This window comes from Malaclemys terrapin, chromosome 1 (assembly GCF_027887155.1).
Source record: "Malaclemys terrapin pileata isolate rMalTer1 chromosome 1, rMalTer1.hap1, whole genome shotgun sequence".
NCBI lineage: Eukaryota > Metazoa > Chordata > Testudines > Emydidae > Malaclemys > Malaclemys terrapin.
The window spans coordinates 30,462,974-30,488,856 of NC_071505.1; the positions used below are offsets into that span (position 1 = coordinate 30,462,974).

General features: G+C 43.3%; 1 long non-coding RNA gene across 1 annotated transcript; it reads right to left on the reverse strand.

Annotated features, from left to right (window-relative positions):
- Nucleotides 1-13,220: 13,220 nt before the first annotated feature.
- LOC128830336 (uncharacterized) lies at nucleotides 13,221-15,892 on the reverse strand. Its single transcript, XR_008443564.1, has 2 exons — nucleotides 15,542-15,892; nucleotides 13,221-13,985 (listed from the first exon to the last, which is right to left on the reverse strand). It is a non-coding gene; the product is annotated as an uncharacterized LOC128830336 (long non-coding RNA).
- Between the last annotated feature and the right edge of the window lie 9,991 nt (nucleotides 15,893-25,883).

Below are 25,883 nucleotides of genomic sequence, written 5' to 3' on the forward strand. Positions count from 1 at the left end.
GCCGACAGGGCTGCCCAGAGGATTCAGGGGGCCCCTTCCATAAAAAAAAGTTGCAATACTATAGAATACTATATTTTCATGGGAGCCCCTGTGGGGCCCGGGGCCTGGGGCAAATTGCCCCACTTGCCCTCCCCCCACTCCCCACCCCCCCCAGGCAGCCCTGAGTGCCAAAAGCTTCATGTCCATTAGAGGATTGTGCCAAAAGAACCTGATGAGATTGAACAAGGACAAGTGCAGAGTCCTGCACTTAGGACGGAAGAATCCCATGCACTGCTACAGACTAGGGACTGAATGGCTAGGCTGCAGTTCTGCAGAAAAGGACCTAGGGGTTACAGTGGACGAGAAGCTGGATATGAGTCGACAGTGTGCCCTTGTTGCCAAGAAGGCTAACAGCATTTTGGGCTGTATAAGTAGGGGCATTGCCAGCAGATCGAGGGACATGATCGTTCCCCTCTTTCGACACCGGTGAGGCCTCATCTGAAGTCCTGTGTCCAGTTTTGGGCCCCACACTACAAGAAGGATGTGAAAAAATTGGAAAAAGTCCAGCGGAGAGCAACAAAAATTATTAGGGGGCTGGAGCACATGACTTATCAGGAGAGGCTGGGGTAACTGGGATTGTTTAGTCTGCAGAAGAGAAGAATGAGGGGGGATTTGATAGCTGCTTTCAACTACCTGAAAGGGGGTTCCAAAGAGGATGGATCTAGACTGTTCTCAGTGGTAGCAGATGACAGAACAAGGAGTAATGGTCTCAAGTTGCAGTGGGGGGAGGTTTAGGTTGGATATTAGGAAAAACTTTTTCACTAGGAGGGTGGTGAAGCACTGGAATGGGTTACCTAGGGAGGTGATGGAATCTCCTTCCTCAGAGGTTTTTAAGGTCAGGCTTGACAAAGTCCTGGCTGGGATGATTTAGTTGGAGATTGGTCCTGCTTTGAGCAGGGGGTTGGACTAGATGACCTCCTGAGGTCCCTTCCAACCCTGATATTCTATGATTGAGTATCATTAGGCTGTATTTCTTTCCTTATAAAAGGTCATGTATAGCACTGCACAATTGTCTGTATTTTTTTCCATTTCCCCCCATTCTCTGAGGCACTGAGAAGTAGATACTGACAGGCTAACAGGGAGGTGGAGATGAATGGGTCATGCCTCAACTTTTTGACTGCTAATGGTTGAAAAAGGGTGTGTGTGTTGAAGGAGAAGGAGGTAGGAATGCAGTGAAGCTTATTCTCACTTTTCTTTTTCTAGTCTGAGCACTGCTGCTGAAAGTAATGAACTGATGTCCTGATCTGATTAGGGTGCATCTTCTATTCCTATAATTAATATGGAACTCTCTCCCTTCCGGATTTCTAACAACTCTCCTGTTTTTGTGATCTGAAATCTGTTAGGGTCTCCTCTTCCCCCACCTTTTAATTAAGCAGAACATAACGTGTCCTCCTTTTTGTTGAACTTGCCATTGATTTGATTTGCATCACATCTCAGGTGCATGAAAGACATGCCAATTTACACAGAACAAAATAAGTATCATGAAATTAGATGATTAACAAATTTAAAACTCATTTCATATTAGTTCCAAAGTAAAGCCAAGATTTTCAAAAATAAGACCCTAATATTAGGCTCCTAAATCCCTATTTAGGCACCTAAATAAGTGATTTTCCAATGCTGACATGGTTCCCATTCACTTCAGTAGAAAAACATAAGCTCCTATTTTTGAAAATCTTGGTCTCGGGAAACAAATAGAAATGCAGAGGGCCCTGAGAGACAATATTTATAAATTAGGACCCACGTACAAAGATGACAACAAAGTTTTGGCAAAAGAAAAGGTACAAACAGAAAAGAACCATACCTATTTTTGTGCTAAATATTATGTTTTGGAACATGCTGTCTTTTTTAAAAAAGGGAGAAGTAAGACAGTATTTGAAGATGGTGTAGGGAAGAGTTTGAAGCTTCTGAAATAAAACATTCACAAGAGCAGCCTGGGACTATTATTGTGGAAAATTAAAGACTTGTTTTCATTGTCTGACAAAGCGAATGGTACATGGAATATATCACCAGGCTTGTTGGCTGAAGTGCTGACGTCGTTTTTGGTAGTTTAAAATAACAGCAGACAGGTATGTTCAAATCACATCCTTTTTTGAACATGTGCAAAAAATCAGTCCAAGCCTGTTTAACATAAACAGACGAATTAATAACAAGATCACTACGTAATAACTGACACATACTTTCCAAACTTGTGTTCACATTTTCTCTTTTTCGTCAGTCATGTCCATAGGTGCAAAAAGTATAAACAGCTTATGATGGTGTGCATTTTTATGAACCATTTTAATAATATTTAAATTATGCTGCTGTTGTGTCTCTTGGGTTTAAGTGCTGTATTATGATTTGCTCTGAGAACTGAATGATGTATTTTATCCTTTTAACAAAAAAAGGCAATAAATCCTTTATAGAATCAAATGTTAGAGCCCAGTGGAAATTTTTGTGCTGGTGGGCATGAGATTTATTTATTTAGTGTATTTATTTATCAGTTTTAAAAGAAACGCATCCAGCATAGTTATGTTTGGGTGGCTGAATACACTAGACACGAATAGCCTGAAATCCAGAATTCAGCTGTTAAATATAACACAGATTTTCACACACCTCCTATTGATCCCCTCAAGCAAAAATCCAAACAGATGGTTTCACCATGTGACTTGAATTTGAGTCCCGGTCTGGGCTCAGGCTTGGAACTCTCCTAAAGAGCTTAACGCTCCCCTCCACAAAACCTGTGAAAGGAGAGTTAGGTCAGGAGAATGGGATAGGTGTCACACAGTCGCTATTACAGTCACCTCTACCACTGCTGTGGCCACAATGTGAAAATTCATCTCTGCATGTTACATGGCGTGTCTGGCCAGTATGGTTAAAAGTCAGGTACCAGATGCTCAACACAACGTGTTCCCTTTTCAGGACAGCATAACAGTTGAGGATATAAGTGTGTGCCTTCTAGCCAGGGCAGACAGCTGTGCTGCAGGGCCTGGAGAAGCATGGAAAGGCCACAATCTATGAGAACCTGCAGCTCTAAGGCTTCTTTGAGAATTAACATTTCTGGCCATTCCACTGCACTGCCAGCCTCCCATCCAGCAGGGAATGATGCAGTAATGTAGAAATAGAACAGGAGTCATTAATCAATATGCAGACACCCTTCTTTACAAAACAGAGAGGATATTCTTCAGGGAGTGCCCTCACCTCCTTGAGAAGAGTATCTGATACCCAACAGTAACCCCTCAGCCAGGAGCAGTTAGTCCTCAGATTAAAGAGGAATGAAGGAGTGAAGTAAAGTTGGAAAATATCATGAAATCCAATCCTTTCAAAGAGAAAAAAAAATGGTTACCAATCTTTCCATAACATTGTTCTTCAAGATGTGTTGCACATGCCCATTCCACTGTAGGTGTTTGTGTGCTCCAGTGCACAGTTGTCAGAGAGTTTTTCCTTTAGTGGTACTTGTCAGGGCAGCATGAGCACCCTCAGCTGTCTCATGCATCATGCGCAGGCATAAAGGGCCGAGCCACACCTGACGTTACACCCCATATTCTTTATGGAAATATGTTTATGATATGGATATGGCATAACTGAGATATATTTTATGCAAGATGGGTCTTATAAGATATCATCCGAAAGGTTATAATTTACTGAATGTGATTATCCAATTTGTATGCATGTATCATTTCTATATCTAAAGTTAGGAATATTGGCTATGTAACAATTACAACTGGGTGTAAACTTGGGAAACACCCACCAGACAACAGTCCATCAGCCTTGATGGGCCATTAGGAAGAAACAATAAGACTTTGAAGATACTAATCTCTCTCCTTCCTGAGAAGCATCCTGATATGTTGCTTTGACACTACAAGGTCAGGTGGTCATGTCACCTGGTACTAAACACCAACTTGGACACTGCTGGTACTTTTCCACTGGAAACAAAGGCTTCCCGCCTTATTCCTTAAATTCTATTTAAGGCTGGGGAGTAACGCAAACAGGACTCTTCTCCATTGCCTTCCTGCCCAAGAAGAAAGACTGCTGAAAGTACCTGAAGAGACAAAGGAACTGGGCAGTGGGAAAGGCAAGGGCTGAGTCCATCCTAAGACAGGAGTCTAGTCTGTAAAGAAAAATAACTGGAACTCTAAGCTACAGAAACTCTGCAACTTGCGTAAAACAACATTTAGGGTTAGAAATTACTTTTTGAAACCAGTCTCTTTAAGATCTTAAGCTTGGTATGCGTGTTTTGTTTTATTTGCTTGGTAATCTGCTTTGTTTTCTTTGCTATCCCTTATAATTACTTAAAATTGACCTTTATAGTTAATAAACTTATTTCTTGTTTATAACATAACCTAGATTGTGTAATTCATATCCGGAGGCGAGGAGGGCAAGAAGCTGTGCATATCTCTCTCCGAATTGAGGGAGAGGGTGAATTTTTATGAGCTTGCGCTGTGCAGAACTTTCTATACAGTTCAAGACAATATTATTTTGGGTTTACTCCCCAAAAGGGGGTGTGCACTTGAGTGCTGGGAAATTTCCTAGCTGAATCTCCCCATAGAAAGCTGCTTGCAGACTCTGCGCGATTCTACAGCTGGTGCTTCCCTACCTGTGTGTGTGTGCTGCCAGAGGCCGGAGAGCCTGATTCAGCAAAACATGGAGAGGGAGCCCACACTAGTGGAGCAGGCAGGCTCAATGAAACCCCAGCACATCAGGTGGCATCCTGGATGGGGGATGTCACAGGTTCAGAGTCTATTTGGACATGGACTGGAGGATCTCTTGTTCAAATTTAGCATTGTCTCTAGATTTTTGAGAGATAAGTGTAGTGAGAGGTGAACGTGTGAAGTGACATGATGACCAGGTTGTCACTTTGCAAATGTCTAATATGGGCATGTTAATCAGAAATGCTGCAGAGGTCGCTTGGGATCTAGTCGAATGACCCAATACTCTATCCAGCGGCTTCACATTAGCCAAAAAGTAACACAGGTAAATATAGCCAGATATCCATGAAAAAATCCTTTGCGTGGAAACAGGATTGCCCTTCTTTCTGTCTTCAAATGCAATGAACAATTGAGACGAAGACCTGAAAAGTTTAGACCATTCCAGACAAAACTCTAAAGCTCTTCTAGTGTCTACAGTATGCAGTCTCGCATCCCCCTTATTACCATGAGGCTTTGGAAGGTCGGTAAGAAAATTGCTTGGTTGATATGAAAAGTGGAGACTGCTTTCATAAAAAAACTTGGATGGAGATGAAGGTAAACTTTATCTGTGTAAAAAACATATATAGAGGATCTGATACTAGTGCCCTCAACTCCCCCACTCTCCTGGTCAATGTAATGGCTACTAAAAATGCTACCTTCATTGAAAGAGAGCCGCTAAAAGGAAGGACCCATCAGCTATGTTAAGACTAGATTCATCAGCTGTGTTAAGACCCATCAGCTGTGGTAAGGGGCTCCCTGGTGGAATAGGGTTCTGTATATATGGCAACAGTCTATCCAAACCCTTTAAAAATCTTACAGCCATTGAGTTGGAAAAAAGGGAGCGGTTATCCACAGGAGGGTGAAATGCCGATATAGCTGATGGGTGTACCTTGATCAAGCTAATCACCAAATTCAGAAGATAGTCCAGCGTGTACTGAATATAAGCAAGAATAGGGGAGACTCATTTAAGCCGTGACCAGATGGAAAACCTCTTCCCTTTAGCAAAGTAAGTTGTCCTAGTTGACTGTGTTCTACTATTCAGCAATACCTCCTGCACCTTTCTAGAGTAGAAATTCTCTGCTGATGCGAACCATGAAGCCTTCAGGCCATCAGGTGAAGGGCCTGAAGATTGGGGTGGAGAAGGAGGCAACTGCAATTATGTAAAATTAGGTCTGTGTGAAATGAGAGTGATGGTAGGGGATTGAGACCACTGTTGATGGAGCCATGCTGGAGCAATCAGTGTAAGATGGGCCTTGTCCTGCATGGCCTTGCCTAGAACTCTGGGCAGAAGAGGGATGGGGGAAAGCATACAGCAGACCCTCTCACTATGGCAGTATAAAAAGGTCCATCGACAAACCCAGGGTGCACTTGGGGAGTTCCCCAGAGCTGGAAAATGAAACTTAATATGTTTGGGTGAAGGGAACACTCTCTGTGATTGATAAACAACCTCCTCAGGTGATCTGTTACTGTATTCTGAATCCCCAAGAGGTAAGCCGCTTTCAGAAGTATAGAGTTGTCAATGCAGAAATCCCAGAGTAGTATTGCTTCCCGACTCAGTACTGAGGAATGGACTCCCCACTTCTTGTTTACATAAAATATTGCAGTCATATTGTCAGTCAGCACCAATACACCCGTTCCCCTGATGAGGAAAGAACACCATGCAAACTAATAAACAACTCCCTGATGATAGAGATCTTGGGGAGACCAAAGACCTTGATTCTGCAGGGGTTCCAGGTAAGCCCCCCAACTAAGGTCCAAGGCATCCATGACTAAGGTAAGAGCTTGAGGTGGGGCAAAAGGAACGCCCTTGCAGACATTGGTTGGGTCTATCCACCAATCTAGGGAGGATAAGATATGACTTGGAACATGCATTAACATGTGCACTATGTGGTGCCTTCATGGAGAATACACCTCTGCCAACCAGCCTTATGAAATGCAATCTGGCATACTGGACTGCACAAGTGCATGCTGCCATGTGCCCCAGCCGCCTTAAACAGTTTCTCAAGTTGGTGAGAGGGTAAACCTTTAAATCCAGAATGAGGCTTTGCATTGCATGAAAACTGGCCTGAGGTACTGAGGCCCTAGCCATTGTTGTGTCCAGGACTTCACCAATAAATTCTATTTTCTGTACTGAAGACTGAACTGATTTGTCTGTGTTGATCAGTAGCTGAGCACATTGCAGGTGGATTGGATTATGCTTATGTTGTATGCCTGTGACATGGATCGACATTTTATCAGCCAGTCATCCAGGTAAGGGAAGATACAGACCGCTGACTTATGAAGGAAAGCTGCTATCACTGCCATACACTTTGTAAAAACACATGGGGCAGCAGAGAGACAAAAGGGGAGCACTGTGAACTGATAATGGTGACCACTGTCAGTAAATCTCAGAAATTGTCTGCGTCTCTGATGAATTGCCATGTGAAGGTAGGTGTCCTTTAAGTCAAGAGCAGCATACCAGTCCTCCAGCTCCAAGGAAGAAATAATGGAAGCTAGGGGGACTATCTGGAATTTTGATTTTTTCAGGGACTTGTTTAACTGTCTTACATCTAAAATAGGCCTGAGATTCCCTTTTGCCTTCAGGGTCAGGAAGTATCGGGAGTAAAACCCCTTTCTCCCGAACAAAGGAGAGACCTCTTCTATAGCTCTGACTAGGAGGAGCAGTTGTATCTCTTGGAATAACACTGCCTTATGTAAGACATCACTGAAGAGGGACAGGGAAGGGTGGGCGTAGAAATAAATTGGAGCGTATATCCCACTTTCACCATGCTTAGAACCCACCAATATATTGTGATGTGGGCCCAAGCATGACAGAATCTGGAATGGTGGTTTGCAAAAAATTGGAAAAGAACAAGATGGCACTCTTAGACCTGGTAGTCTGCTCTTGACCTGCGCATCAAAATGAGCTCTTGGAAGATACTACCTGCTTTGATGAACCAAAGCAGGGGGAGATGGTGAACATCTTTTGTAACCCCTGCTCCTTCTGCTTGACAGGCCTTGGACTCAAGAGGCAAATCCCTGAAAATACTGGGACCGATGAGAACAGAACACCTTTTGCTTCACTGCTGGGGTGATTTTAGGGTTGCTCTAGAGTCTTTGAGACTATGCAGAGTCTCATCCATCTTTTATGAGAAGAGCAATGCCTCTTCAAAAGGTAAGTCCTGGACTGTCTGTTGCACCTGTGGAAGGCGGCCAGAAAAGTGTAACCAGGATGAGCACCTCATTGTGAAAGCAGAGTCATGCTGTGAGCTGCAGAATTTGCTGCATCCAGGCTTGCCTATAGAGCTGTTCTAGAGACCAACTTGCCCTATTCTATTAAAGACTGTAGCTGCTGTTTCACCTTATTTCAGAGTTTGTCTTTGAACTTTGAAACTGTATTCCACAGGGTGAAATCACAGTGACACGGCAAAGCTTGCTGGTTTGCAATACGAAGCTGTAATCTGCCTGTGGAATAAAGCTTCCTCCCAAATAAATCTATCTTCACACCCTCTTTATTTTTTGGGATTAATGCCTGGTGCCCTTGTCTTTCTTTCTCATTGGCTGCCAGCATTACAAGGGAACCTGATTATATAGCTGCTTGAACCTCTGAGAGGAGACATAGTATCTCCTCTCCACTCTTCTTGCAGTCAGAGACAGGGAAGCTGGGGTCTGCTGGAGGACCCTGGTAGGCTCTAAAATAGCATCATTTATAGGCTATTCTAGCTGGAGCCACAGATGTCAAAATGGCCACCACCTTGTGGGATTTTTCTTGGACCTCCTCTGGGTGGATGTCTGGGGCCACAGCCATCCTCCTCAACAATTCCTGGTGAGTCTTAAAATCTTCAGGCGGCAGAGAAGTAGGCTCTACCACAATTGCCTCATTAGAAGAGGAGAAAAAGTATGCCAACAGTACCGGGGGCTGGTCCAGTTCCTGCTCCTCTTGTGGTTGCTCATGAGAGGTATCCTGAATCTGTTCAGTGCCACGCTCAGTACTGCTGCTAGTGTGTTTGCTGCATCAATTCTCCCGATGACCAATAAATGTAGCTACCTGAGGGGGTTCTGGGGACACTCTTGATTGAGGGAAAACCCCACCCTCCAGGTTCCAAAACCACCACTGGCATGTCCCCAACTGTGCATAGCCCAAGGGTCCCTTATAAAAACCACTTGCTGGTAGTGAGGTTGAAACCAGGGCAGGAAGATGACATACTCCTGATGATGGGACCAGCTGGGTTGGAGCACATAGGATCCCATATCAGAGTCTGATGAAGAGGAAAGCTTTTCTTCTGACCATGGTGATGCTGTACGCATATGTACCAGTGAAGAATGTTCAGACTCCAAAGAAAGGGGAGCTGGGGAAATCACTTATGGTTTTCCTGTAGATAGTACTGCCTTAATCAGTACCCTGATGGCTGAATCTGATAGAACTGCCCAGTGTGGAGATGAGGGGCACTGATGGAGGTACCTTGGTCGCCCATGCCAGGCGAATCTCTTGAACTGCTGATGACTGTGGCATCCAGAGGTTTAACAACTCTCTCACAGCCTCAAATGCTTCAGGAGAAGATGGTACCAGGAAGACACTCTGCAGCACCGGCACGTGAGGAGATGCTGATGAAGGTACTTCGGAAGCCAGTCTCCACAGGGCTATTCTGGGCTTTGGAGTCAACGAACTCTCCTGTTTAGAGGTGTGTTCTGGGGGAGCACTTCCTCTTTGAATGCCCTCCTAAGTCTTTAGAAGAGCTTGACCACTTCACATCTTTCAGACCCAGTACCAAGCCTAATTTTCAAAGCCTCTTCCTCAGCACTGGCAATGCTGAACTGCCTCTTGGTACTAGTAGCACTGGAGGTGCACTACTGACTGACGCTGATGTGCTCAGACTGACGTAGATGTCTCAGATGGAAGATGTAGTGCCGATTCCAGCAGCAGATACTTTAATCTGGTGGATGTCTTTTTTAGAATGGGTCTTAAAACCCTTATAAATGCCACATTTGTCACTCATATGAGCCTCCCACAAACACTTAAGGCAGCTCCAGTGTGGATCACTACTAGGCATTGCCTTATCACAAGAGTGGTAGGGCTTGAAACCCAGAAAGCATGGCACATCTCTGGTACTGGCTCTGGTACGCAGACTGGGTGCAGGAACCATACAAAACAATATTCTTTTAATAAACTAACTACTGAATAACCCTAACTATACAACGGGTACTATTTAGAGGTTTTGACTAAAGATTTGCAGAAGCAAGGAGATAGAGCTCCAACAACTGCCATGGGCAGCAGGGGTGCTGGAACAATTTGTACAGTGGGGGTGCTGAGAGCCATTGAACCAAACTGTAAACCCTGTATATGATAGAAACCACTTCAAGCTAGGGGTTGTGGCAGCATCCCCAGCACCCCTGGTTCCAGCACCTATGGGCAGTAGGAAGGAATTGGAGGGGGCCTAAGTGGCTTGGCTCTTTATGCCTGTGTGTGGTGTTATGAATATTGGCTGCATACTTGTTTGATTCTAAGTAGGCTGTAGTGAATCAGTTGGTCAGCTTCCTGAGAAAAGAATATTCTCAGTAAGTGTCCCATCAAGAAACACTTAAGCCAACATATAGGAAACTATTTTGGTGCCATGTTTTGGGTATCCAACCTGACACCTTGACCTGAACACCTGCAGCTCCCATTTACTTCAGTTGGTGTTGTTGAGCCTCATCACTTCTGAAAATCAGGCTCTGAGTGTCTCAAATTGGGCAATCAGAAAAAGGAGACACCCAAAATCAGGCCACTTGAAAATATTGGTATTACTGGTAATTTATTTAATTTGAGACTGTAGTGCAAGCACTGAAAATTGTGGACCAATTTTGCTCTCATTTCCACTGATGGAACTCCCTGAGCTTTGATGGGATTGCAATACTGTAACTGTGAACTGAATTTGACCTAGTACATTATTCTTTCATTATTATTACAATACTTCTGAAGGTATTCTTTTAAATCACATAGACTAACAGGATTTGTCTTGAGTCATTTGTCTTTTCATTGCCATAATTTGTTTTTCTGCCAAATATTATTTCATCATCATACTAATGTTAAGTAATCTTTTCCTAGCGTTTATGAATTTCTAAAAAAGTTACGTAATATAAAGGACGTTGTCTGCCCTGATGAGATCAAAAGCCAGACAGCAAATTAAGAGCATATTCTCTAGAAAGATATAATATTAATAAAAAACTTAGCTTTCAGAGAAATTCAAAGTTATTTATTATTGTTCAATAATTCACCCTCACAACAGTCTTATGATATAGATATAATACTTTTTCTAGATGGGGAGTCTGAAGCATAGAGGATAAGTGACTTCCCATGATCCATATAGTGAGTCAGCGGCAGAGATGCCACATGGATGTAGCTATATTTGGATGGGCCAGAAAGCACAGAGTATAGTAGGCCTCTGCTGCATAACTTTGGAATTCTCTTCTTCCCATGCTGTGTTTCTTTTACCACCAACCCAAAATATCATCCCCACCAGTTCCTGCTGATTCTGACCTTCTCCTCACCTCTCCACACCAAGTTGCTTGTGGTACTGCCTCCATTTTCTCTGAAATTTACAGAAACTACCAGAGGCCTTTATCTGTTTTCCAGCACCAGCAAAGAGATCCTTGCAATGAGATAGATCTGGAAGCTATTGCTGCACCTTGCTGGTCTTCTGCTCTCTCCTCTGAACTTTTATGCTTTTCCCCTTCCAAAGACCAATCAGAGGTAGGAAGAGAGGCAGTCCTGGAAATCTAATCATTTCCTCTGAAGCATCAGGAGCTCTTGCAGTACTCTCTGGACCTGTGGACCACCCTCCAGTACCTCTGAGGCAGGATTTACACCCATAAATTGACAACTGAACCCAGAAATCCTGCCTGGAGTCACTTATTCTAAATGCAAGATTGAACTGCTTGCCTAGTTATAAGTGGGACTATTTCATGTGCCTATTTATGCCTACAGTAATAGCAAAGATCTTTGAAACAAGAGAAGGCTCTTTGGTCAATTATATCCATTCTTTGTTTTCTTCACTTTAATGTATTTGTTCTTCATAGCTTATCCTCTATTCCTGTTCAGAAATTACTTGATATTTCTTTTTACTTCAGTATCTCTGTTTTGGTAAACTCTTCCTGATGTATATTGTCTTTCACGAAGAAGTTTTGCCTGCTTCCTATTTTTATTCCTTTTCAGTGTATTATGGATACATGGTATGCATCCAGTAGAGCAGCACCTGTATGGCCACACAGATAGATAGATGTATAAGAGCTCATGTTCCATTGAATTCCATGAGGCTATATTAATACTGTTTGATACATACTGTCAGGGTTCCCTCACCACTTTGAGCTCTGGGGTACAGATGTGGGGACCCGCATGAAAGACCCCCTAAGCTTATATTCCACCAGCTTAGGTTAAAAACTTTCCCAAGGCACAAATTCCTTTCCTCGTCCTTGGACGGTATTGCTGCCATCACCAAGTGATTTAAACAAACATTCAGGGAGGGGCCACTTGGAGCCCTATCCCCACCAAAATATCCCCCCAAACCTCTTCACCTCCTTTCCTGGGGAGGCTTGAGAATAATATACCAACCAATAGGTTAACAAGGGGAGCACAGACCAGACCCTTGGGTTTTTAGGATATTAAAAACCAACCAGGTTCTTAAAAGAAAAACTTTATTATAAAGTAAAAGAAACACCTCTGTAAAATCAGGATAGAAGGTAATTTTACAGGGTAATAAAAAGATTTAAAACACAGAGGATTCCCCTCTAGGCTCAACTTCAAAGTTACAAAACAGGAATAAACCTCCCTCTTAGCATAGGGAAAATTCACAAGCTAAAACAAAAGATAATCTAATGCATTTCCTTGCTATTACTTACATTTTCTGTAATTTTAGATGTATCATTTGAGTAGGAGCTGGGTTACCTGCCTGGTCTCTCTCTTTGTCTCAAGAGGGAACAAAAACAAAAAGCACAAACAAAACCTTCCCCCTGCCCAGACTTGAAAGTATCTTCTTTCCCCATTGGTCCTTCTGGTCAGCTGCCAACTAAGTTAATTCAACTGATTAACCCCTTACAGGTAAGTGATTCTGTACCTCTGGCCAGGAGGGATTTGATGTTACTGCATACATAAAGGTTGTTACCCTTCCCTTTATATTTATGACACACACGTACTGTGCAAACGAATTAACACCTATTAAAAAAGGAACAAGTGATGGGTAAAGAAACAAAATGTAAAATGTCATACTTTTAAAGCAGATAAATTTGTGTGTCCAAACTCTGAAGAAAAATGTCAATAGCTAATCATTAATTATTAAAATACTTATATAACCATACATCTCTGAAGTTTCGTGTATGAAGTATTCAAAATGTCTTGCAGGCATATAATGTATTAACGTGTTGTTGGTATGTGGGCCACTATTACCTGGCTGAGGTAAATAAAGCATTGGTATAGAGCAGGCAGTGGTTAAGGATGAGATTACACACATTGATATAAACTGGTAATGGACTAGCTGGTCCATTAACAAAAGACTCTTACAAATATAGTTTTCCCCACAGTTTATTCCTGAGGCTGTGCAGATTTTAACAAAAAGAGATGTTTACATAAACATAAAATCAAACAGAACTACCTAACTCAAACTACAACGCTTCTCTCTAGCAACTGAGTTGGGAACTCAGCTAGATCAGAGGTCTTTGCTTGCTCATAATCAGGTAGGCCCCCTCCAGCATTATCACAACTCCCTGCTATAATATAAAACAACAAGCAAACGAGCAACTCAAGTCAAAAATGGAAAGTGGGACAGATGTAAAAATATTTTGACCAGCAAAAGTATTAATCACATTCTCCCCATCAGACTGTATTTAACATACAGTTTCATTTACATATGTTACACCGAACAGTGTTACATTACTAATATTCCACTTTCTCATTGAAGTTGTGTTCTGTACTTTGTCCACAAAGTGGGGTCACTGGTTCAAATCCACTGGCAGAAGCAGTTCTGCCTTTAAATTAAAGATGAGCTATAATTTGCAAAGACCATGAGTTATGTCCCTTCCTTTGTATTTTTAATCCTCATGAGTGTTTCTAAGTTTTTATCAAAGACAGCATTTTGCAGCTATGAGTAGGCGTCTTTCCTTGCCCAGGCTCCCCAAATTGCCATTAGGATAACCATGATGATCACTGTGTAGAGGAGTGTATGGAGTGTAGCTAGTTCATCTTTACACCACTGTTTGGAGCCACAGGAATTCTGCCAGTTCTCCCCAGTGTTTGCTGGAGCTTTCTGTCTGTGAGCACGGAGAGAATGTATTCTGCCAAAACAAAAAGATTAGGATTAAAAATAACTCTTTTTTATTAAGAGTACTAGGGTGCGATAGTGAAGTCCAGGAGACAAATTAAACCACTAAACAGAGTTGGTAAACAGCTCCTCAAACTGTACAGAGTTAGTTGGGAAATCTCCATAATTGGAAATATAGAACATTTGCCAGCCATTTGGCACATCTGTAACACTGACAGGCAGAAGAGGCTGAGTAAATGTTAGTCGACATACCGTACTCTTGGCAAAAATTATTATTCATTTCTTTGTTGATTCAAATCAACTTTGTGACACATTTTTTCTTTCTTTTGTTTTTCAGTGTTCATCAGATTGACAGCTCTGGAAACCAAAATCCTCTTTTATCCACAGGAACTGGTACAGCATTGCCATGTAAGCTTCCCCATGCTGCCCTGGCAATGTATTTCCAACTCTATTCTACTGTACAGGGGACACTCCTGAAAAAAGACTTCAATCTCCATGCCAATGTAATCCTTGGCCAAAGATACCAGTCAGTGGCAACTGCGCTGTGAGCATAACCACTAGTAACTATACTGAGAATTATAATATTTTGCACTTTTATGCCACCTTCCGCATCTGGTTTCAAAACACTTTGCAGACATTAAATGTTGCAACACTTTTGTGAGATATGATTATCCCCATTTTATAGAGAAGGAACCTGAAGCACAGGGATATTAAGGCTAAATTTTTGATAGATGACTTATGACTACTGATGCCTCAGTTTTAGGTGGCCACTACAGACATCATAGGCCTGATCTTGAGAAATGCTGAGTATCCACAACTCCATCTGAATACAATGCAATGGAAATGACAGAGCAGACCAGCCACCAGTGTTTTAACCATCATCATGCCTAAAATTGCTCTGAGAAGGACTAGATGATATGGTGGTAAAACAATAGTCTACACTAGTGTTCCCACCATTACTAGCACTGGTGCGAGAGCACCAGGTAGTGCTTAATTTGTGCCAGGGTTGCCAGGGCTCTAGGCTTGGCAGTTCATAACCCCGGCACCTCTGGGCTTGCCGCATCAGTTATGAAAGTAAAAAAAATTGCTGGAGCCCCAGCACCTCTTTTATTACAAATTAAGCACTGGCACCAGAAGTAGTATGACAGTGGGAGATTTAAGGAAAAAGCCAATGCAGACACAGGCTTCGGGTAAAGACTTCTTAAGCACAAAAATATATGACTATCATACACTCAGAAAGAGTTTCTAGAGCTAACGATTAAAGACAGAAGGCTAATAGGAAATGTAGTCTGCTGAAGGAATTTCACCATTGAAGCAAGAGCTCTGAATACATTATTTTCCAATAGATGAAAAATGATCCTATTATCCTGAAATTAACTATTTAATGTGTTCTCCGTGGGGCATGGACTGTCTTCTATCTTGTACAGCAACAAATACCAATAATTAATAATAATACCTACCAGTAGCATTTTTAAGAGCACAAGAAAAGTGCTATCCTTATCAAGCAGTTTGTCCTCCCTCCTCCCCCGCTACCTGTCTGACTGGTGGAATGTAACATGTGTAACTTACCTCCTGGAAACATTCATGATATCCCAGTGATTGAGCTCTCAAGAAGACAGGCTTCCAATCCCTCTGAGGTGGGGGAAGGTGTTTGTGGTGTAGGTGGGTAAAGATGTCCTTTCTATCCCTTTGCTCCCTCCCACATGAGGGAAAGATCTGCACTTGGCACACAAAAAGCCAGCTTGGCACTTAATAACGTGGTAGTCACCCAGGATATGCTCTGGAGCTGCTCAAGAGGAATATAATGAGCAATCTCAGTCATGCTTTCTCCCCCTTCTAGCTGCTGGGATCTTTCCTTATAAACAGAAGCAGCTAAGATGTTGCCAAATTTGCAGAAGCAGCCCGCCCCATGGAGTTATGTGCAGGGGAGGGTGCTAGAAATGGAAAATACAGAAGGATGAAGTGTAGCTCAGAGCTGTTTCAGTCCAACCAAACACACCATGTGAAAACCTAAACAGATCTCTAATACAGTGCAGCCTGTCTTTTAAAATAAACGAGGAGTACTTGTGGCACTTTAGAGACTAACAAATTTATTTGGGCATACACTTTCGTGGGATGAAACCCACTTCATCGGATGCATGCAGGGGAAAATACAGTAGGAAGATATATATACACGGAGAACATGAAAAAATCGGTGTTGCCATACCAACTTTAATGAGACTAATCAATTAAGGTGGGCTATTATCAGCAGGAGAACAAAACTTTTGTAATGATAATCAGGATGGCCCATTTCAAACAGTTGACAAGAAGGTGTGAGTAACAGTGGGGAAAAATAAGCATGGGCAAATAGTTTTTACTTTGTGTAATGACCCATCTACTCCCAGTCTTTATTCAAGCCTATTTTAATGGTGTCCAATTTGCAAATTAATTCCCAGTTCTGCAGTTTCTCGTTGGAGTCTGTTTTTGAAGTTTTGTTGTTGGAAAATTGCAACTTTTAGGTCTGTAATTGAGTGACCAAGGAGGTTGAAGTGTTCTCTGACTGGTTTTTGAATGTTATAATTCTTGACATCTGATTTGTGTCCATTTATTCTTTTGCGTAGAGACTGTCCGGTTTGGCCAATGTACATGGCAAAGGGGCATTGCTAGCACATGATGGCATATATCACATTGGTAGATGTGCAGGTGAACAAGCCTCTGATGGTGTGGCTGATGTGATTACGTCCTATGATTGTGTCCTTTGAATAGATATATGGACAGAGTTGGCAACGGGCTTATTTCCTTCAGGTTGGGGGCTGTCTGTAAGTGACCAGGGGTATTCTATCTGCTACCCAAGACCCATAAACCTGGAAATCCTGGACACTCCATCATCTCAGGCATTGGCAACCTGAAGCAAATACACCTCTACGCCGATATAACGCAACCCGATATAACACGAATTCGGATATAACGTGGTAAAGCAGCACTTCAAGGGGGCGGGGCTGCACACTCCGGTGGATCAAAGCAAGTTCAATATAACGCGGTTTCACCTATAACACGGTAAGATATTTTGGCTCCCGAGGACAGCGTTATATTGGGGTAGAGGTGTACTCACCAGCAACCATACACCACACAACTAAAACACTAACCCAGGAACCTATCCTTGCAACAAAGCCCGTTGCCAACTCTGTCCACATATCTGTCATGCTTTGGGAAGGAGGACTGTGCTATGTATGTGTTTCACTGAGACATTTACAAATTCATTCTCATGTTTTGAAACCTTCTTTTCATTTAAATTTGTCACTGGCTTGAGAAAGCACTACACTGTGTGTAACAAATGCCGACTCTAAATGCTCCACTTTCTTTGTTCTACTCAGTAGTTCACAGCATTGGGGAATGTGATGAGGAAAGACAGGGAAATAGGTAGCTGGGAAAAAGATGAAAGGTAGATTGTAGCAGGAAGAAGAGAGGGTGAAGGGAGGTTGGATGGAGAGCACAGAGTAGTTGACAGAGGATAGGATGAGGAAGGACAGAAAATCGGACAGATGGTTGTGGTAAGAGTAGATGGTGGCAGAAGTTTGGATTGAGAACACAAAGTGAAAGACAAAGGGCAGCATGAGGAAGTGCAGAAGGCAGCAGGAGGGAAAATGGGAAGCAATGTTAACAGTAAAAAGGGTTGGAAGGAGCTGAGAGTAGTGAGTGACTGCAGGAACAGCGAAGAGTGAAAGAAGAAGAAAAAGTAGTAGTCTATAAGCTCATAATGTGGATTTTTCACCCAGTGTTTGTACCTTAGGTCTACCAACTTTATTCTTCAGTCCACTTTCCACTTTCAATACCTTTAATATACAATTTTAAAATGCAAAAAACCCACAAAGTATTAGGCAATTAAATCTTTAGGGGTAATTTTTTAACATTTTTGAACTATTAAAACAATTATCAGTATTGTCTCATTGTTTGTTTGTGCTCCCCCATTTGTCTACATCCACCTGCTGTCACAAGTCTAATACTTAGCTTGTAAACTTTTTGAGGCAGGGACTATCTTTTTGTTCTGTATTTGTTCAGCACAGAGCGCAATGGGATCCTGATCGGTGACTGGGGCTCCTAGGTGTTTCCACAATTCAAATAATAATTATTTACAATAAAATATGTAACGTTTGAAATGAGAGGGAAGAACATAATAAATAACTGTATGCAATAAAAAAACGTTACTAACCTTCTAGTAACCGTTGTTGTTTGAGATGTGTTGCTCATGTCCATTCCAATTAGGTGTGCGTGTGCCGTGTTCATGACATCTGGTGCTGTGGTGGTAGGGAACAGCCTGAGACTTTGCATGATATCACCTAGGGACCAGAATCTCGTTTCTGGGAGGTATGCCCTGGCCTGTGTCCAGTCCAGTCCCGCCTGTTGGGATGGTGCCAAATTGGTGTGGTCATACAGAATGAATGGTTTGAGCATAACTTGACATGACTTAAACGTGGCTGAGTGGCTTCAGAGGATCCTGGGAGCAGGGTTCCTTTTAAGCAGAAGCAGATCTGATAAAGGACTGGCAAAGCCTGCATGTGCGATCAATATTGAACCTACTGGTCAGCAAATATGGGCCCATGCAAAAGTAAATATCCCATGTATAATGTTCCAGCATGGTTATAGTGACCATACAGCAAGGACACCATGCAGAGAGCCAGAGTGAATGATTGATGAGTGAGTAAACATAGGGTGATCTTCCTTTGGTACCACCCCCACAGTCCCTTCTAAAATACTGATCAGATAAAATTAATAACCACACACCACTGGGCATGCTTTTAAGACATGTGACTCCTTTGAGGAAAAAGAGTATAAGAATCAAGCAAAGTAAATTACTGTGGTTGGGATTCCTTAATTAACACTTGAAGAAGCAACGCTGTTAGACAGAGTAGCCAAAACTCTGCTTTGTGGGCTCAAGTTGGACTGTGAACCAGAGGGGTCTCAAGGCAGCCAAGGCCTTGCCTCGAGGGTATCCGAGACAGACCAGAGGGTTGAGAAGAACAGACCTGGAGGAAAGAAGCTGTCTATAAAATTGGTAATCACCTTCTCTGTTTACCAAGCAGGAACTGCATGAGGCTAGTGTAGGGCCTGTTTGTATATGTTTGTGAAAGAGAGACTCGTCAAGAGGAATGTATAGCTCTAATGTCTAACATAGGAATTATATGCTTAATATAACCCTTTACCGCGTGTGTAATTCCTTCTCAATAAACTGCTGTGTATTGAAGATAATTGTTGTGAACCTTTTTCACTGGTATGACAGTAATCTGCTCCACTGTGAGACAGTAAAGATCCATTTCAGGGGTAATAGTGCCCCCTGTTGTCAACACCGCCCCTATAAATTCTATCCGATGAACCAGCAACAGTTTTGATTTCCCCATGTTCAGGAGAAGGCCCAGTTCGTTGAACTTCGTTCTTGTGAAGTCGACTTGTGCCTCCACTTGAACCCTGGAGTGGCCCTTGATCAGCCAGTCATTGAGGTAAGGAAACACCTGTACCTGCCACTTGCACAGGAATGCAGCCATGACTGCCATGCACTTGGCAAACACATAGGTGCCGCTGACACGCTGAATGGGAGGACTGTGAACTGGTAATGGGTGTGGTTGACCACAAACCTGAGGTATCTTCTGTGGGATGGTTTGATCGCTATATGAAAGTACGGATCCTTCAAGTTGAGGGCGGCATACCAGTCCCCTGGATCCAAGGAAGAGATAACGGAGGCCAAAGAGACCATGCGGAACTTCCGTTCCTTCATGAATCTGTTGAGATCTCGCAGGTCTAGGATGGGCCTGAGGCCGCCTTTGGCTTTCGGTATTACAAATACCAGGAATAGAAGCCCTTGCCCTTTAGCTCCTGAGGAACCTCCTCCACTGTCCCCAGCAATAGAAGAGATTGCACCTCCTGTACGAGGAGATGCCCGTGAGAAGCGTCCCTGAAGAGGGACGGGGAAGGGGAGTAGAAGGGTAGGAGGGCAGAGAATTGGAGGGAGTATCCCCTCTCTACCATGCAAAGCACCCAACAGTCGGGGAGTGGCGAGCAAGGGATGGAAAGTGGCATACCATCATCGCCGGCTTGCCCCTTATGATATCAGGAATCGGGCAGTCACCAGTGACTTGTCTCTCTTCAGGGGGAGGATGGTGCCGTGAGCCTCATGAGGTCCTGTGCCGCGAGCCTCATGAGGTCCTGTGCCGCCTCAAACACCTCCAGCATGGAGGAGTAGCATAAGAAGCCTACCATGAGACAAATAAGTTTGTTTACATTTGCAGGAGATAATGCTGTCCACTTCTTCTTTCCAATGTCACCTGAAAGTAAGGTGGCACTGTTGTAGCCGGCATCGCAAGATATTTACGTGCCAGATGCACTAAAGATTCACATGACCCTTCATGCTTCAACCACTATTCCAGGGGACATGCATCCATCCTGATGACGGGTTCTACTTGATAACAATCTAAAGCAGTGCGGACCGACACATATTCATTTTCATTATCTGAGTCAGATGCCACCAGCAGAAGGTTGATTTTCCTTTTTGGTGGTTTGGGTTCTATAGTTTCCGCAAATTAGTTTCTGAATGTTGTTCTTTTAAGACTTCTGAAAGCATGCTACATACCTTGTCCCTCTCAGATTTTGGAAGGCACTTCAGATTCTTAAACCTTGGATTGAGAGCTGTAGCTATCTTTATAAATCTCACATTGGTACCTTCTTTGCGTTTTGTCAAATCTGCAGTGAAAATGTTCTTAAAATGAACAACATGTGCTGAGTCATCATCTGAGACTGCTATAACATGAAATATATGGCAGAATGCGGGTAAAACAGAGCAGGGGACATACAATTCTCCCCCAAGGACTTCAGTCACAAATTTAATTAACGCATTATTTTTTTAACGGCTGTCATCAGCAGAAAGCATGTCCTCTAGAATGGCGGCTGAAGTTTGAAAGGGCATACGAATATTTAGCATATCTGGCACATAAATACCTTGCAATGCCGTTTACAAAAGTGCCATTGAAATGCCTGTTCTCGCTTTCTGGGGTGACATTGTAAATAAGAAGATGGCAGTATTATCTCCTGTAAATGTAAACAAACTTGTTTGCCTTAGCGACTGGCTGAACAAGAAGTAGGACTGAGTGGACTTGTAGGCTCTGAAGTTTTACATTGTTTTGTTTTTGAGTGCAGTTATGTAATAAAAAAATCTACATTTGTAAGTCGCACTTTCACAATAAAGAGATTGCATTATAGTATTTGAATGAGATTAATTGAAAAATACTATTTCTTTTGTTTATCATTTTTATAGTGCAAATATTTGTAATCAAAAATACATACTTTGATTTCAATTACAACACAGAATACAATATATGAAAATACAGAAAAACATCCAAAATATTTACTAAAATTTCAATTGGTATTCTATTGTTTAACAGTGCAATTAATTTTTTTTAGTTAATCATATGAGTTAACTGCGATTAATTGACAGCCCTAATTTCAATATAAGTGTCCAGTGCATATAATTCCTAATGTCAGCACGTGGCCAAAGGAGTCATTAAAAATGCCATGCCACGCTGTATTTTATTAATATTTTAAATGCAACAAAAATAATATTGTAGAAACTTCAAAGGAACAATTAGTATATCAATCAAAGAAGTATAATGATTCAACTGACACTGCATCAGGTTTAGTTTTTTCCTTATTACCGAATGCCCTCAATCGTACTATGCTCATAATGCACACACTAGCAAAAATGTGGTGTTGGGCAGTCATTCTATGAATACCTTATATCATTGTATCTGGGCACCGAAAAATATGACTGTGGTACACTCTCCACATGCAGTATTTGATTTTTTGTAAGGAAAGTCAGAGATCTGGAAGTGTACTGTTAACATCCATCACACTTCAATTTTCCACTCACAAAACAGACATATCTAACATACTGTTGAGGATTCTGGATAGTGAAGTCCAGCATTTTCTATAGTACTACTATTATTATTTTTTTATGTGTAAGATGATAGCGCTAGAGGCTCTGCCTGCTACTCCTCCTAATACTTAGCGCTTTTGATCAGTAGCTCTCAAGTGCTTTACAAAGGAGTGCAGTATCGTTATCTCCCTTTTACAGACAGAAAAATTAAATACTAAGAAGTACCATGAATAGATGGCTATGTAACCTATAGAGATGACAAATGTGTTCATCCCATAACGCCTTAAAAGGGCAGACTGATTTATCTCTGAGCCTCCTGATGTTCTGACAAAATCCCGACGCCTTGGATCTGTGGTAACAAAGCTTTTTGAGGGATGTTATATGTTAGTCCTGAGGGCATTCTAGGCCAAAAAAATAAAAATCCTGCACCAAAAAATATTTAATTCCGCACACAATATTTTAAAATTCTGCAAAATTCTGCAAGTTTTATTTGTCGTGGCCAGCATAGCCTCACCACTCCTACCCCAGGGACATGGACTCAGTGGTGAGGCTGCACCCGACCCTGACACAGCACAAGGCCTAGGACTGCCCCAGAAACACCCTGGGGCCCTGCCCCTCTGCGCGAGGTGCACCAGGTGTGAGGCAGGCTCAACCAGGCAGGATCCAAGTGTGGAGGGGCTCAGTGTGGAGGGATTAAGGTATGGGGTGAGAGGATTCCATGTGGGAAAATCGTCGGGGGTGCAGGCAGCTCAATAGGGGGTCTAGGTGGGGGGAGCTCTGGAGGCACAGAGGCTCATTGGGAAGGTTCCAGGTGCAGGGGCAATGGGACTCTGCAGGGGCTTCCAAGTGAAAGTGATTGGGGCTCAGCAGAGGGGTCAGAGTGTGGGGGTCTCAGCAGGGGAGTCTGGGTGCTGGGGGAGTGGGACTTAGTGGGATGGAGGTCTGGGTGCAGCTAATTTGGGGTCAGATGCATGGGGGTCTGGATGTGGGGGCTCAGGGTGGTGCAGAGGAGTGGGGCTTGTCAGGGTGGAGGTTTGAGTGCAGGGAGCTCAGTGGGGGGGGGGTGGTCTGGGTGCAGGCGTTGGGATCCGGAGGCAGGGGTTGTGGGTGCAGGGGGGCTCCAGATGCAGGGGTTGAGGATCAATGAGGTGGGGTTCAGGTATGGAGCGTTAGGGGGGTTCTAGGTGTATGGGGTAAGGCTTGGTGGGGTGTCTGAGTATGGGAGATCTGGATGCATGGGGGCTGGGTGGATAAGGGAACAGCTCCATGTACAGTGACCCCCTCCCCTGCAATTGAGCGATGGGGGCAGGAAGCGGAGGAGGATGCTGAACTTCCTGCATCTGAGGAAGGCTTATGGGGGTGTGTCTGACACAGCCCCAGCCACTCCTTGCAGGGGAAGAGGAAGTCCCTGTGACCGAACCCGCCACTGTGATGGGTTCGGTCACTGTCCCATCCTCTTCTGCCTCCAGCCCAGCCAGGACTAGCAGCTGATCCCGGCTCAGGTTAGGAGCCGCTGGCTGGGCTGTCCCCAGCCCTGCGGTGATTTACCTCTCTGCTGGCTGCTCTGGGTTCCTGAAACAATATACCTGCGCAGCTAGGGAGTGGTGTGTGACTGCTCTTGCAGCTTCCATGTCAGAAAGTTATTTTTCTGCAGGGAAGCAAAGAAATCTGTGGGGAACATGAATTCTGCGCACACGCAATGGTGCTGAATTCCCCCAGAAATACATATGTCTGAAGTTTCAAGACAACGTGCACTGATAAACTTGAGTTTGAGGCTGTCTTGAGTTGACCAAGTCATACTTCGGGAAGACTTCCCCCCTACAGTGCATGCTTTGAAATTTCCTACAACACTTTCAAACCTGGAATAGAAATGTCTCATGAAGATTCTGCTCTAATACCACTTTGATATATCCTTGCATTGAACTCAACTTGCTGACTCAGGCCCCAGTTCAGCAAGTTACTTAAGCACATGCATACCTTTAAGCATGTGAGTAGTCCCATTGAGTTCAATTGGATAATTCACATGCTTAAAATTAAGCTTGTGTTTAAGGGTGAGATCCATGAAGGGACTTAGGTGTTGCAATGCTGAGAGTCACACAGAACCTAACTTAAAGTGCTTAGAAAACCACAGGAACAACACTGAGATCCCCAGAGCTGAGTTAAGTGTCTAGATTCCCCATATAATGAATGAGGGGAGATAGGCACCTAAGAATGTGATCCACAACAGCCAGCATGGAGTCACCTAAGGTAGCCAATGGGAAATTCTGATAAGAGGTTTGTGTCCTAAGCCCCACACCTCTCATGGAGATAAGCACCTAAATCCAGGCTCCAGGAAGGTGACTTCATCTCTGCTTAGCAATCTATGAATGGAATTCCCTCCTGAAGTCAGGTAGGTTTAGGCACCTAAGGCAATTCTCATGGGTATGACTTACGTGCCTACCTCACTCCACACAAAATGGCCGGAGGAGACAGAGGTGGTGCCTCCACCTTATAATTTCCAGCCAAATAGTTAGAGCGTTCACCTGGGACATGGGAGACCCAGATTCAATTCAAAGGATTTGAACAGGGAGTCTCCAGCCTCTTAGGAGTGTACACTAACTACTGAGCTATGGATATTCTGATAGGGGTCTTTCTCAGTCATTCCTATTGAAGCTGTTCCACTGTGGATAAATAATGAAAGTATGATTGGAGCAAGGGGTCAGGACTCAGGGTCTCCCACTTCTGAGGTGGGTGGTGCCCTAATCCCTGGACTACAGAATCTTTCCCCATTCCCCCTCCCTCTGGCCTAATGGCTATTTAAGTATTTATTTATAATGTAAAAGTCACTGGGTCAGGGGGAGAGTGGGAATGACTCTGTAGTCCGGGGATTAGGGCAGAAATCAACCAGACTTGGCCAGTTGAGAATTTCCCAGACATGGGGGAAACTTTCAGTTTGTAGAAAGGCACCATACGCATTGCTTGTGCCATCCCCCTCATCCAACCCTGGCATGGAGAGCATTTAAGTGGCAAAGTGGGGAAGAGGCACCTCCAGAGAATGCGGTGCGCCAGATTTCAAAAGCTGCCATTTAGGGTCTATTGCTAACTGGTGTACACCAGGGCTAGGGTAGTGTAGCTATATCTGGAGTATTGGGAAACTGTAAAATCCTCCCTTACAACTTGCCACTCTACTGTGCTGAGTGAAAACTCACTGCATATATTCCCTAATCACTCATCTCTCCTTTCTACACCATCCACAACCAGGGAAATGGAGCACATTTGTGGGAGCTGCTTGATAAAATATTGGCTGTACATTACTAGTGTAGGCTTAGTCAGGCCAGATATGGCCCCCTGCGTAGCCTTACCTCCAATACAGAGGTGTGGTCAGAGGACACCATTCAGAGTTTTGTTTTAGTAAATTCTGTACCTCTGACAGATGCTGATCTATTTGATTTATTTTTTACTCCCCGAGCCCTTCAGGCTCTCATAGACATTATGTTACCTCTATTACCACAGTAGCTGAGCATCTAACAATCTGTAATGTATTTATTTGCAGACCACACCGGGGACGTAGGGGGCTACTGTTACCCCCATTTACCGACAAGGAACACAGGCCCAGAGAAACTAAGTAACTTGCCCAAGTCCCACAGGAAGCATGCCCCAGAGCAAAGCGTTTATGATTATGCTGTTTGGTTCAACAAGAACACACTTTGTGTTAAAAAGACTAATAATGTTGAGGCTTCACAACTAATGCATAGACGTATTTCTAAAACTTTCCACAGCAGAAAAAACACTACAAGCTTGAACTGCTGTGCACAAAGGGAAACTGAAGTACAACACCTCACAGCCTTCATGGCTGAATACCAGCGTAAGTGCTCTCTGAAGAACATTAATGGCTATGTTAACACATAGACCAAACCCTGGAATCACTAAAGTGTTTCACAAAGTATGGACTAAGTTTTTGGCTGGGGCCAAAGCATGCATCAATAATTTGGCCTTACAAAGAATTCAATATAAACACAGCTCATATCAATG